At 50.7% G+C, this 10,975-nt stretch overlaps 1 long non-coding RNA gene across 1 annotated transcript in view; it reads right to left on the reverse strand.

The window, feature by feature from the left end:
- Positions 1-10,479, reverse strand: part of LOC143689603 (uncharacterized) — a 56,029-nt gene extending 45,550 nt beyond the window's left edge. The window contains exon 1 of the long non-coding RNA XR_013178847.1: positions 10,290-10,479. This is a non-coding gene — a long non-coding RNA (uncharacterized LOC143689603). The remainder of the gene's footprint in view (positions 1-10,289) is intronic.
- Positions 10,480-10,975: the final 496 nt, after the last annotated feature.

Below are 10,975 nucleotides of genomic sequence, written 5' to 3' on the forward strand. Positions count from 1 at the left end.
AGATGCTGGTGTATGGACAGAAAACATTGCTTCTGAAAGAAACCAAGGCCTGGGCCCTCAGGGATCCACCTGACCAAACCACACAGAACAGAGAAAGAAGAAACCCAATCAATGAAACAGTGCCCTGAGTCTTTATGGATAGTAGAGTTTGGTGCTGGGCCAGAAGCTGCTGCTCCTGAGAGGGCTGAAACCAAGGCCAGAGCCTAGGCTGGGCCCTTAGGCATCTGCCAGTAAGTGCCCACACTCAGAAGAGAAAAGCAAAACAAACAGCCAAAGAACACTGTGTATACCAAACACTGGCTGCTTATGCCAAAGGTGGATGCTGGTGGGAGGCTGGAAGTGCCACTGCCCCGGGGAACAAAACTGAAGCCAGCTTCCATGCTGGTCCCTCAGGGATACCCCAGATGGACCTCAACCCTTAACCCCAACTTTGTGAAGAGATGGTTTCCTCTGCCAGTTCTGGCCCCAGCCACCTACTCTGCAGCCATTTCCACAGTCCCTGTCATGGGGCTGAAAAATAAAAACTGCTCACTGGTTTGTACTTTCATTGACAAAAGCTCAACTACAGGTTTCCCTTGCCTCTCCTGTAATTGTTCTAAACATCCACTCTGGTTCCATGGTTACCACATAGTTAAATTATCTCATTTCCCAGCTCTTTCATTTTCCTAGTAAAGGGAACCATTTGCAAAGTGTCCTACCCTGCCATTTTGTGCAGCACTCCCTGCAAGGGTTCTCTCTAAGAAACAAGCATTCTCTTTTCTTCTGATGATATCCAGAAGAAAGCCTCAGTTAGATGCTCCTCTCCTTAACACTCACTATAGTCCCTTTGAATAAGGGGTGGGGTTCTGACCTCCCCCCGCAGCCCCACCCCCTATACACATTTGTAGGAGCCAAAGATGAAGTTGCTTTGATCAGCTGTCAGGCCAAATGCCCTAAACCATGAATTCAGAAAATTGTAGAGGATTCCCTCAATTGTATTTTCTGTCTTTTCTATATGCCTCTTCCCCAGAACTGCCACAACCTAACACTTGTTTTTTTGCCCATCAATTCTGCTTCTCTCCCAGTCTTGCCACCTCAGTAAATGGAACACCACCCACCCAGTTACTCACACCCGAGTCATCCATGACAAATCCTTCCCTTCCCCTGCTCTGAGTCCTTCCAACTATACCTGTAAATGGAGCTGGAATCTAATTCCTTCTCTCCACCTCCCGGGCCACCTCCAGTATGTGCCACCACTCTGCCTTCCAGCTTGTCCAATGTAGTCCATTTGCTGAAGCCAGAATAGCCTTTTCAAAGGCCAAGAGTAAGCACAGGACAGGCTCAGAAAAAGGGCTTGGAGGAGGCCCATGCAAGTGAGGTCTTGCTGCAGAGCTGTAGGCCTTACATAAACTCCTGGGGGTGCCCCCCAAGGAACCCATGGCCAAGCCTCCACCCACATGTTCCCTCTGCCCAACTTGGCTCTTCCCCAGACCAGTCATTGCTTCCATTCACTCCCCCATTCTACAAATGCTTTTACAGGCCCCACTATGTACCTGGCACAGCTGCAGGCTCTCGAAAGCTTGAGTTCCAATTTCTCCAAGAGGCTTTCCCAACTCCCAAATCAAAGTGAGGGCTCCCTGTTTTCCTTCTACCTGGGACCCCACATACTTTCTCCACCTCATCGCAGATTGTATTGACATTTATTTTTATGATTCTTTGTCTGTCTGCCTCCCTTCCAGACTGAAAACCCCAGGAAGGCGGGTTCTGTAAGACCAGGACGAGGCCAAGTGTCTAGGTGTCCCATAACAGTAGGGCACAAATGAACGAATGAATGAATGAACGAATGAACAAACGACTCCTCCCTCACTGCCCCCACATCCTTGCAAAAACACTCAACATGTGGAAGAGATACATTCCAACCAAAAGGTGACCTCAAAATTATTTTTGACAAAATATATTCTATTCTTCCACAGAGCCCATCATGGCTGTGTTCTCATGATGATACCTTTTCTGAAGACCTGTTCCCGAGTGAGTGGTTCTCAGCCACTGCTGCACCCCAGAAGCCTCTGTGGCAAGGCTGGGACCTGGGGCCTCTGGAGGTTTGTTTTTTTTTCTCTAACATTTTAAATATATAACATATATACAGGGCAATGGTGACTCGGTGGCAGAGTTCTCGCCTGCCATGTCGGAGACCTAGGTTCAATTCCCAGAGCCTGCCCATGCAAAAATAAATAAATAAAAATACATATATAAATATATATACATACATACAAAGTAAAGAAAGAAAAAAGCAATAATAATTTTCAAAGCACACTTCAGCAAATAATTACAGAACAGATGCCAGAATTTGTCATATCATTCTATCATCTCAGATTTTTCCCTCTAGCTGCTTCAAAGCACTGGAGGCTAGAAGGAATTTTAATACCGTGATCCATCGGCCATACTCATTTGTTAAATCCCATTTCTCCCCCCTCTCCTTTGATCCTTCTCCCAGTCTATAGGGATCTTTGGGCAACGCCTGTTCTGATTTTTCACTGAAGGGTTTTAAGGCTCTTTGGATTCAAATGCACAGCCAGGCTGAGGTCTGCCTCAGTCATGCCATCACTCATTTGCTCAGTTGGCAAACATCAACAAATGTCTACATGCCGAGGAGGCAGGTCTGCCAGCCGAGACCCCAGACGAGTCTTGACCATGTCACCCCCTTGGTGCAGAGCCACGGGGGCCAGGCCAGCTCCCTGGGCATGTGCCGAGTCTGCCACTCGTGGGTACATATTAGCCCCCTGTGGCTGCTGAAACAAATAACCAGAAACTCAGTGTCTTCAAGCAGTACAAATTTATTCTCTTGCAGTTCTGGAGGTCAGAAGCCCTGAAATTAAGGTGTCAGCAGGGCTACGTTCCTTGAGGAAAATCCAGGTAAGAGCCGTTTCCTTGCCTATCCTGGTTTAAGAGGCTGCCCGCATTCTTTGGATTGTGCCCCCTTCCTCCATCTTCAAAGCCAGCAGCACAAAACGTCTTCCAATCTCTCTCCCCCTGACCTCTGCCTCTGTCTTCACATCTCCTCTCTAACTCTCTCTTCTGCCCTCCCTCCTTCCGTTATCAGGACCCACGTGATTACAAAGGGCAAACCTGAGTAGGCCAGGATAACCCCCATCTCCACATTGGCAAGGTCATCACATCCTCGCAGTCCCTTTTGCCCTGTAAGGTAACTGTCGGGGATTGAACCTTGTCCCCCACAAAGGCATGTTCGGGTCCCAACCCCTGGTGCTGGGGCGTGAACGCTTTTGTAAACATGGGCCTCTGAAGATGTTATCAGCTAAGGTGCCCAGATCGAATGGGGGTCAGCCTGCGTCCCCCATGGCTGGAGTCCTCATAAGCCAAGGACATTGGTCACGGGAGAGAAACCATGGGGAATAGCCAGAAGCCGGATGTCAGTGGAACCCAGAAGGGAAAGGAGAAGACACTGCCATGTACGTGGCCATGTGATGGAAAAGCCAAGGAGCCCCAAAGACTGCCGGCCAGCCAGGAGAGACCCACCTGGAGAGGAGGAAGCCTTCCAGCCTCTGGAACCGTGAGCCAAAAAGTTCCTGCGATTACGCCACCCATTGTATGGTATTTGTTTTAGCAGCTAGAAAACGAAAACAGTAGTATATTCACAGGTCTTGGGGGTTAAAATATGGACACCTTGGGCGGGGGGCATAATTCTGTCTGCCCAGAGGCCTTGGCAGGAACCACCTGCTCTGTGCCTCAGCGACTCAGGAAACTGGGAGGATAATCGTCGTGGTACTAACGCCTGCCTGTGGGGGTGTGAGGACTGGATTTCCTTACAACCACTCAGAGCGGTGTCTCGTGTAGAAGCTCAACGTATCTCGGCTATTCAGGATTTTGTGGTAGTAATTTTTATTAGCTCTGTGACAAAGGGCCCATGAGCTTTAATAGCCTATGAAATGGTTTTGAGGCAGAAAAAAAAGAATGTACAGATGTAAAATTAGAAAAAGATAATAAAATCAAAATAATAATTTAATCCATTGCAAAAACATGCTCCACAAGAAAAAGACAAACAACCCTTTAGGAAAAAGAAAAGAAAAAACGAAAGAAGAGGTTGTGAATTTATAGAAGAGGAAACCCAGAAAGTTAACAAACAGAGGATAAGATGCTCAAAAGCAAAAATAATCCCCAAAACTAAATTGTTAACAAATGTTTAACAAATTGTTTAACAAATGTTAAAATACATTTAGTTTGACATGCTAGTGATCAATGAAAGGGATCAGTAAGGGGTATGGCCTGTAAAAATTTTTTTTTCTGTTTGTTATAATTTTCTGTTGTCGTTTTATTTCTTTTTCTGAATTGATGCTAATGTTCTGGGAAATGATCATGATGATGAATATGCAACTATGTGATGATATTGTGAATTGCTGAGTGTATGTGTTGGGCATGTTTGTTTCTTGTAATTTTTTTTAATTGATAAAAAATTTTTTAAAAAAAGCAAAAATAATCCCCAAAACCAAATTAAAGCAACAACGAGGGCTCGCTTTACACCTATCAGACTGGTGAGAATGAGAAGGTCTGACGATGCCACGGGTTGAATGGGAAGGGGGCACCCGGGGCCTGCTGGTCCGCTGGTGGAGGCCGGGGAGCCCAGGGAGGTGTCCGAGTCCTTAAGTGCACACCTGAGACGCAGGGGATGCCCTCCAGAGAGCACCTGCCCTAAGGACAGTCTCACCTTCTCTCAGATCACTCGCTGTGGGCGGGAGCAGGCACCCATCGCTGGGAGGGTGGAGGAGGGACGTGGATGGATGTAAGGAATCAGCATGGATGGTTAAAAAGTGAGAAGGAGGATGGGATAAATGACGTGACATCATGAACACAAACTAAAAGCACCGGCTTGCAAACAGCAGCACCCGCTTCGCAAAAACACAATCAAGAACTAATGCTGATGCTTGAGAATGGTTGCCTATGGTAGAGTCTGGGAATGAGAGGGAATGAATGAATGAGTGAGTGAATGAATGAATGAATTCAAGAGAACAATTCACAGCTGCTGTGGGATGTGGGCACAGTTTAACGGGCTTGCTGCGACGTGGGAAATGGCCTTTCAGAAGGAGAACACGCAGGGAGTCCTCAGAGGCCCCTCGCCCGCAGCCCAGGGCCCGGGAAGGGGCTGTCAGACCGTCAGCCATGGGGTTCGGGGGAGAAGGCGGGCACAGGGTTTAGAAGGACCGGGATGGAGAGGACAGGTAGGGCCGTCCAGTCAGAGGGGACAGGGTCAGTGACGGCACAAAAGGAACAAAGTACAGGACACGCCCAGAGCTGAGGCCAAGCTTGCTGGAGTATTCCTAGCTGGCCAGGCTTACCATGCAGAAGTACCAACCTTGTCTTCCCCCCTTGGTCCTGGGGAAAACCAAGGCTCAGAAAGGCCAGGGGCACTTGCCAAGGGGCGCAGCTCCAAGCATCTGACGTGAATTCTCCCTGGGAGTTGAGGTAAAGAAAGTGAGCCGGAGCAGGAGCTGCCCTGGAATCTGGGACCCCGCTACAGTGACAGCCCCGATCCCACAGCTGAAGAGGCAACTGTGCTCGCGAGAGCCTTGCCCAGGACCACAGCTTCCTTAAAACGGAAGCTGATGTCCCTGGTCACAGACCTTCATAACTTAACTGATGGTAATGTGTTACATCCCAGCACCCCATGGCATGCAGGAAAGGAGAATGGGGGCCGACAGGCCACAGGGTGGGTCTGGGGTAGGACCCTGGGTCACGGATGACAATAGGGGTGCAGTTGATAGCAGCTGTGGTGGAGCTGGTCCCTCATGGCCCCCCACCCCCTGTTGTGATGTAGCAGAAAGTCACTTGCCTGATGTCCAGCCATCTGGGATGGGCAAGCAGAGGATGCTGGAGCCACACGCTCGCAGGGACCTCTCAGTCGGAAGAGGATGATTTCAGCAGTGAGGGCTTGAGGATGACATTTCCTTTCACTGCAAAATCATCCCCTGGACAAGATGCTCTGAGAGCCCTCTCCCAGTTCAGCCCCTAGCCTGATCCCCTCTCCCCATCTTGAAAACACAGCGATTCCCACTTGCGGTTGGCGGCTGCACTTGGCATCAGCCTGCCAGCCCTAGCCCAGCACCGGGGTTTAATTTGTTTTCTCTCACATGAGTGGGTATTAACAATTGCTGAAATGTAATATCCTGCTGGGGAAAGAGTGTTAACGAAGTGGCCTGGAGAAGCTGCTCTGCTGGTGGTCCATCTGGGCGAAGATGGAAAGACGCCTGTCCTTTTCACCCTCCACGCTTAGTCCCTACCACCCATCCTGGCAGCTCCTGGGGCTCTCCTCCAGCCCCTGAGAGCCACCAGCATTTGTGTCCAGGGAGTCAGAGACACAGTCCAGCCCTGACCTCCAGGGCCCCCTGCCTTATCTGAGGGAGCAGAGAAGGAAATGAGAGTGACCCTCAATGGGCCCCAGCAGAGAAGGGGGCAGGGATGAGTGCGGGAGGGCATCACAACCATGTGGGGTGCTGCTGGGACCTGCTGAAGCAGGGGCGCCCCAGGGGCACAGGGCATCTGTGGGGAGCCACAGATTTAAGTCAGCTTGAAAACCGTCCCCAGTGAGGCTTTCTGCAAAGCAGTGGCAGCAACCTCAAGACTGTCCACACTCAAGCCACCACCGTCCCTCTCCACTCCTAAATGGGCCACAGCCCATACATCCCTGACCCAGCTCCCAGCAGCTGCCGGGGGTACCCCAGGACCCATGCATCATTCTCATCCATTTCCACTTAGGAAAACTGTCTAGCAGAATCTATTAACACCAAATATAGGTCTATCTATGATCTAGCAATTCCACTGTTGGGTGTATGCCCAAGAGGAGCGAGTACATATCCCCCGAAACACACACGTGCAAGTATTTCACAGCCATTTCATTCATCAGCACCAAAGAATGCGAGCACCCTGCGCGGCCATCAACAGGACAAGGGATCAATAGATCATGGTGTGTTTGTCCTGTGGACACCATGCAGAGTACGAAGGAGTGATACTGAACGGAGCTCACTGACATTGTGTTGGGGGAAGGAACCCAAGAGAAGTCAGGCTGCTTCCATCCGCAGAAAGCCCAAATGCAATCACATGAAGCCATGGCTCTCTGGGCCAGCCCTGTGGTTCTTTCGGCAGGGAGGGTGGCTGACTGGGAAGGAGCACAAGCCATCTTTGTGGGTGCTGGAAGTGTTTCTAAATCTTGATTTAGCCTGGAGATTTAAGGATGGTGCACCTTGTCTACTCTATGTATGTTGTACCTTAATTTTTCAAACTTGAATGGCTCCCTGTTGCCACCAGGGGCAAGTCCAAGCTCAGCAATGTGGTCCCCTGCGTGTGACCCTCCACGAGTCAGTCTTTGCCACCTTCCCAACCTCATCTTCTATTCCCTCCCTCCTGCACCACGCTCCAGCCATACTGGGCCCTGTGCACATGTGCTGTCCTCACCTCCCTGCCTTCACATGCTGCTCCCTGCTTGCAATGCCTCTCCCCAGCTCCACCTGGAAAGATCTCTCTCTGTCCCCAATCCCTCTCCTGTCTTCTCTCCCCCATCTCTGCCCCCCTCTCCCTCCCTCTCCTTCCCCTCACCTCTCTCTCACAAGCCAGGCATTCTACTGGCCACCTTCTAATCATCATCACCTCACTTTATCCTCACAGCAACCCTGGTAGACAGACATGATGATGACCATTTGACAATGAAGAAGCAGAGCCTCAGAGAAATCAATGACTTGTGCGAGGCTGAGGCAGGATTCATGGCCAGTTCTGCTCGACCGAGTGCCCTGCTCAGTGGAGTCCCTCCTTGTCCCCCGGGGCTTCCCCTCTGAGCAGAGGCAAAGCACCAAGTAGGAAATGGCCATGGAAAGTGCATGAGCTCTGGAATGGTCCCTTTTTCACCACCTGGCAAGTTACTAAAACCCTCTGAGCCTCCTTTTATTGATCTATAAAGCAGTGACAATTCCTTCTTCCATCTTCCTGTCACCTGGCAGTAAGTGACAACTGATAGCAATGTCACTGCCCAATTTCTTAAGAGTGGAATATCCTCCCGAGCCATCACATCTTCCCAGGGCATCGAGGGCCACCACTGCTATGAAGACCTCCTCAGTTTGCTCTTTCCCCAGATTCTAATAATAATTGTAGTAATAATAACAATAATCGTAACTCATATAGCCTGCACTTACAATGTGACCAGGGACATAAAAAGTGCTTTGCGTCCATTTGCTCATGTCATTCCCATCCCAAACCTCGAAGGGTGCAACTCCGATCGCCTCTGCTTCTTAGCTGAGGAAACTGAGGCTTTGAGCAGTAGATAAGGCCAATGGAAGCCTCTGGCTACACTGCTCATAAGTGGGGACGTGCAGGTCCAGCCAAGCATGTGTGACCGCTGGACTCAGAATCCTAGCCATGAGGGCACGCTGCCTCAGGTAGGAACCCACCTCTCCTTTCACACGGAATAACATCAGCTAACACTTGGAAAGCATTTTATATTTATAAGGCACTCCCTTTATTCTGCAAATGAGAAGTCCGAGGTGCATTACAAAAATCCCAGGGATGAGGCAGAGATCTGCACCCCACCAGAGGTAACGACCTACTGGGGAGCAGGGGCACCAAGTCAGCTGGCCACACAGCCAGGAAGAAAAGCAAACAGGTGGGAGAGAGCACCTTGGGGGCGGGGATCAGGAGCCAGGGAAGGTTCCCCGAGGAACGGCGTTTGAGAGGGTCCCTAAGCGCTGACCTCGGCTGTGTGGATGAACCCCAAAAACGTCATGCACAGTGGAGGGAGCCAGGCACAGAAGGCCGTCCCTTCTCTGACTCCCTGGATATGAAATGTCCAGAAGGGGCAAATCCATCAAGGCAGAAAGGAGATGAGTGATTGCTGGGGGCTGGGGCGGTAGGGCTGACAGTTTAATGGGGCAGCCCTTCCTTTTGGGGTGATGAGAAGGTTTGGAAACTAGACAATATTGTGAATGTACAAAATGCCACTGAATTGTAGACTTTCAAACGGTTACGTTTATGTGATGTGAATTTCACCGCAATAAAAAAAGGGAAAAAGAAGCCTAAGTAACCCGAGGAAGCCAATCACGTAGCGTCTGGAGGGAGGGCACGCCTGGGAAGTCACAGCAAGGGCAAAGACCCAAGGTGGGGGGACAGCTCGGAGTACTGAGGGTACAGACAGAAGGACAGAGTCCCCCGGGACAGGGCACACGAGGAGAACAGTGTTGTGAGACAGGGATGGGGAGGGAGGCAGGGGCAGGGACGAGGCTTCCTGAGCCAGGGTTAGGAGTGTGGGTTTTATTCTGTGAGAGGGGAAGGCACTGGAAGGCTCTAAGCGGGAGAGAGGTGTGATCGTATTTGTGCTTCGCAGAGCTCTCTCCAACAGCTGGGTGGCCGGGGGGACAAGTTAGGAGGCCCAGACCAGAGATGATGGGAATCTGGGTGAGGTGGTGGCAGTGGAGTTGGAGAGAAGAAGGCAGAGTCTGGAATTGGGGTGGGGGTAGAATCCTCAGGGCTTGATGGGCACCATGTCAGGGATGAGGGAAAAGAAGAATCTGCAATCTAGGTCTTGGCTTGTGCTTCTGGATAGATGGTGGTGACTCTCTCATGCTGGGGAATATCGGGGGTGGGCTAGGTTTAGAGGCCAGCAAAAGAGGCCAGAGGGAGCTGCTGGGAAGGTAAGAGGGTGTATGGGGAGTAAATAAAGCCCCCCAAAATCGGGTCCACCCAAAACCCACGAAATGGGGCCTTCTTTGGAAATGAAGTCTTTTCAGATGGAATTAGTTGGGGATCTTGAGAGGAAGTCACCCTGGATTTAGAGTGGGCCCTAGATTCAGTGGCTGGGATCTTTATAAAAAGAAGAGGACACAGAGACACATGGGGGGAGAAGGCCATGTGAGGACGGAGGCAGAGACCAGAGGGGTGCAGCCATGCGCCAAGGAGCACCGGGACCCCCAGAAGCTGGAAGAGACCGAGAAGGAGCCTCCTCTCAAGGTTTCAGTGGGACAGCAGCCCTGCCGACCCCTTGATTTTGGCCTTCTGGCCTCAGAACTGTGAAAGAACAAACGCCATTGGTCTTAAGTCCCCCAGTTTGCGGCGCTTTGTTGCGGCAGCCCTGGAAATTCATCCAGAGGGGGTCCCTAGAGTGCAGTGCCTGGTGAGCCAGGGGGACACGAGACTGGCCTGCTCTGCCCTCCTTCCTCCTTCTGGGGACACCCTCCTCTGACCCTGCCTGACTGCCTCGCCTTCACCACCCAGCCTCGGGCTGCCCTGGCCAACCCACCCCCGAGCACTCTGGCACAGACCTGATTTCAGCTTCTTCACAGCACTGGCCAGTGTCCACTTTCAGCTTGTCTGCCCAGGTGCTTATTTTCTCTCTCCCAACTGGACCGTCGGCCTCCTGAGGACGTGTCATGATCTGAGCGCTTGGTCCCTCCAGGGCTACAATAGGGCCCCACACACGAAGTAGTCAACATAATTAGCTAACTCACTGCCTTGAAGATCCATCCAAACAAATAGATGGAATTCTTTCCAGTTCCCCATGGAGACAGAATGGCATTCAGTCAGAGGATGGAATGGAAGCTAAGCCTGACTTTGGGGTCAGACTCTTTCTGCTGTGTGACTTTGGACAAGTCCCACAACCTCTCTGAGCCTCACAGTGAATAAAAACATCCACCTCTTGAGGCGTGTAGTAGTAAATAAAGGGCCCATGCCTTCCTGGCTCATTGTCAGAGCTCCTAAAGTAGACCTAAGAAAATAAAAGGAGACACCCGGAATTGTTTGTGTTTTGTTTGTTTGTCTGGCATGGGCAGTCATGGGGAATTGAACCCGGGTCTCCGGCATGACAGGCAAGAACTCTGCCACTGCTCCACCATTGCCCACCCCAGAGTTTTTTAAATTATGCTTTTCTATTTGTTCTCTATAATCATCACATGGAGAATTTAGAAATTATTAGTCACATTGGCACCAATCTCCCTTCCCAGCTCACTGA

The sequence above is a fragment of the Tamandua tetradactyla genome, chromosome 7, assembly GCF_023851605.1.
Source record: "Tamandua tetradactyla isolate mTamTet1 chromosome 7, mTamTet1.pri, whole genome shotgun sequence".
In the NCBI taxonomy this organism is placed as follows: domain Eukaryota; kingdom Metazoa; phylum Chordata; class Mammalia; order Pilosa; family Myrmecophagidae; genus Tamandua; species Tamandua tetradactyla.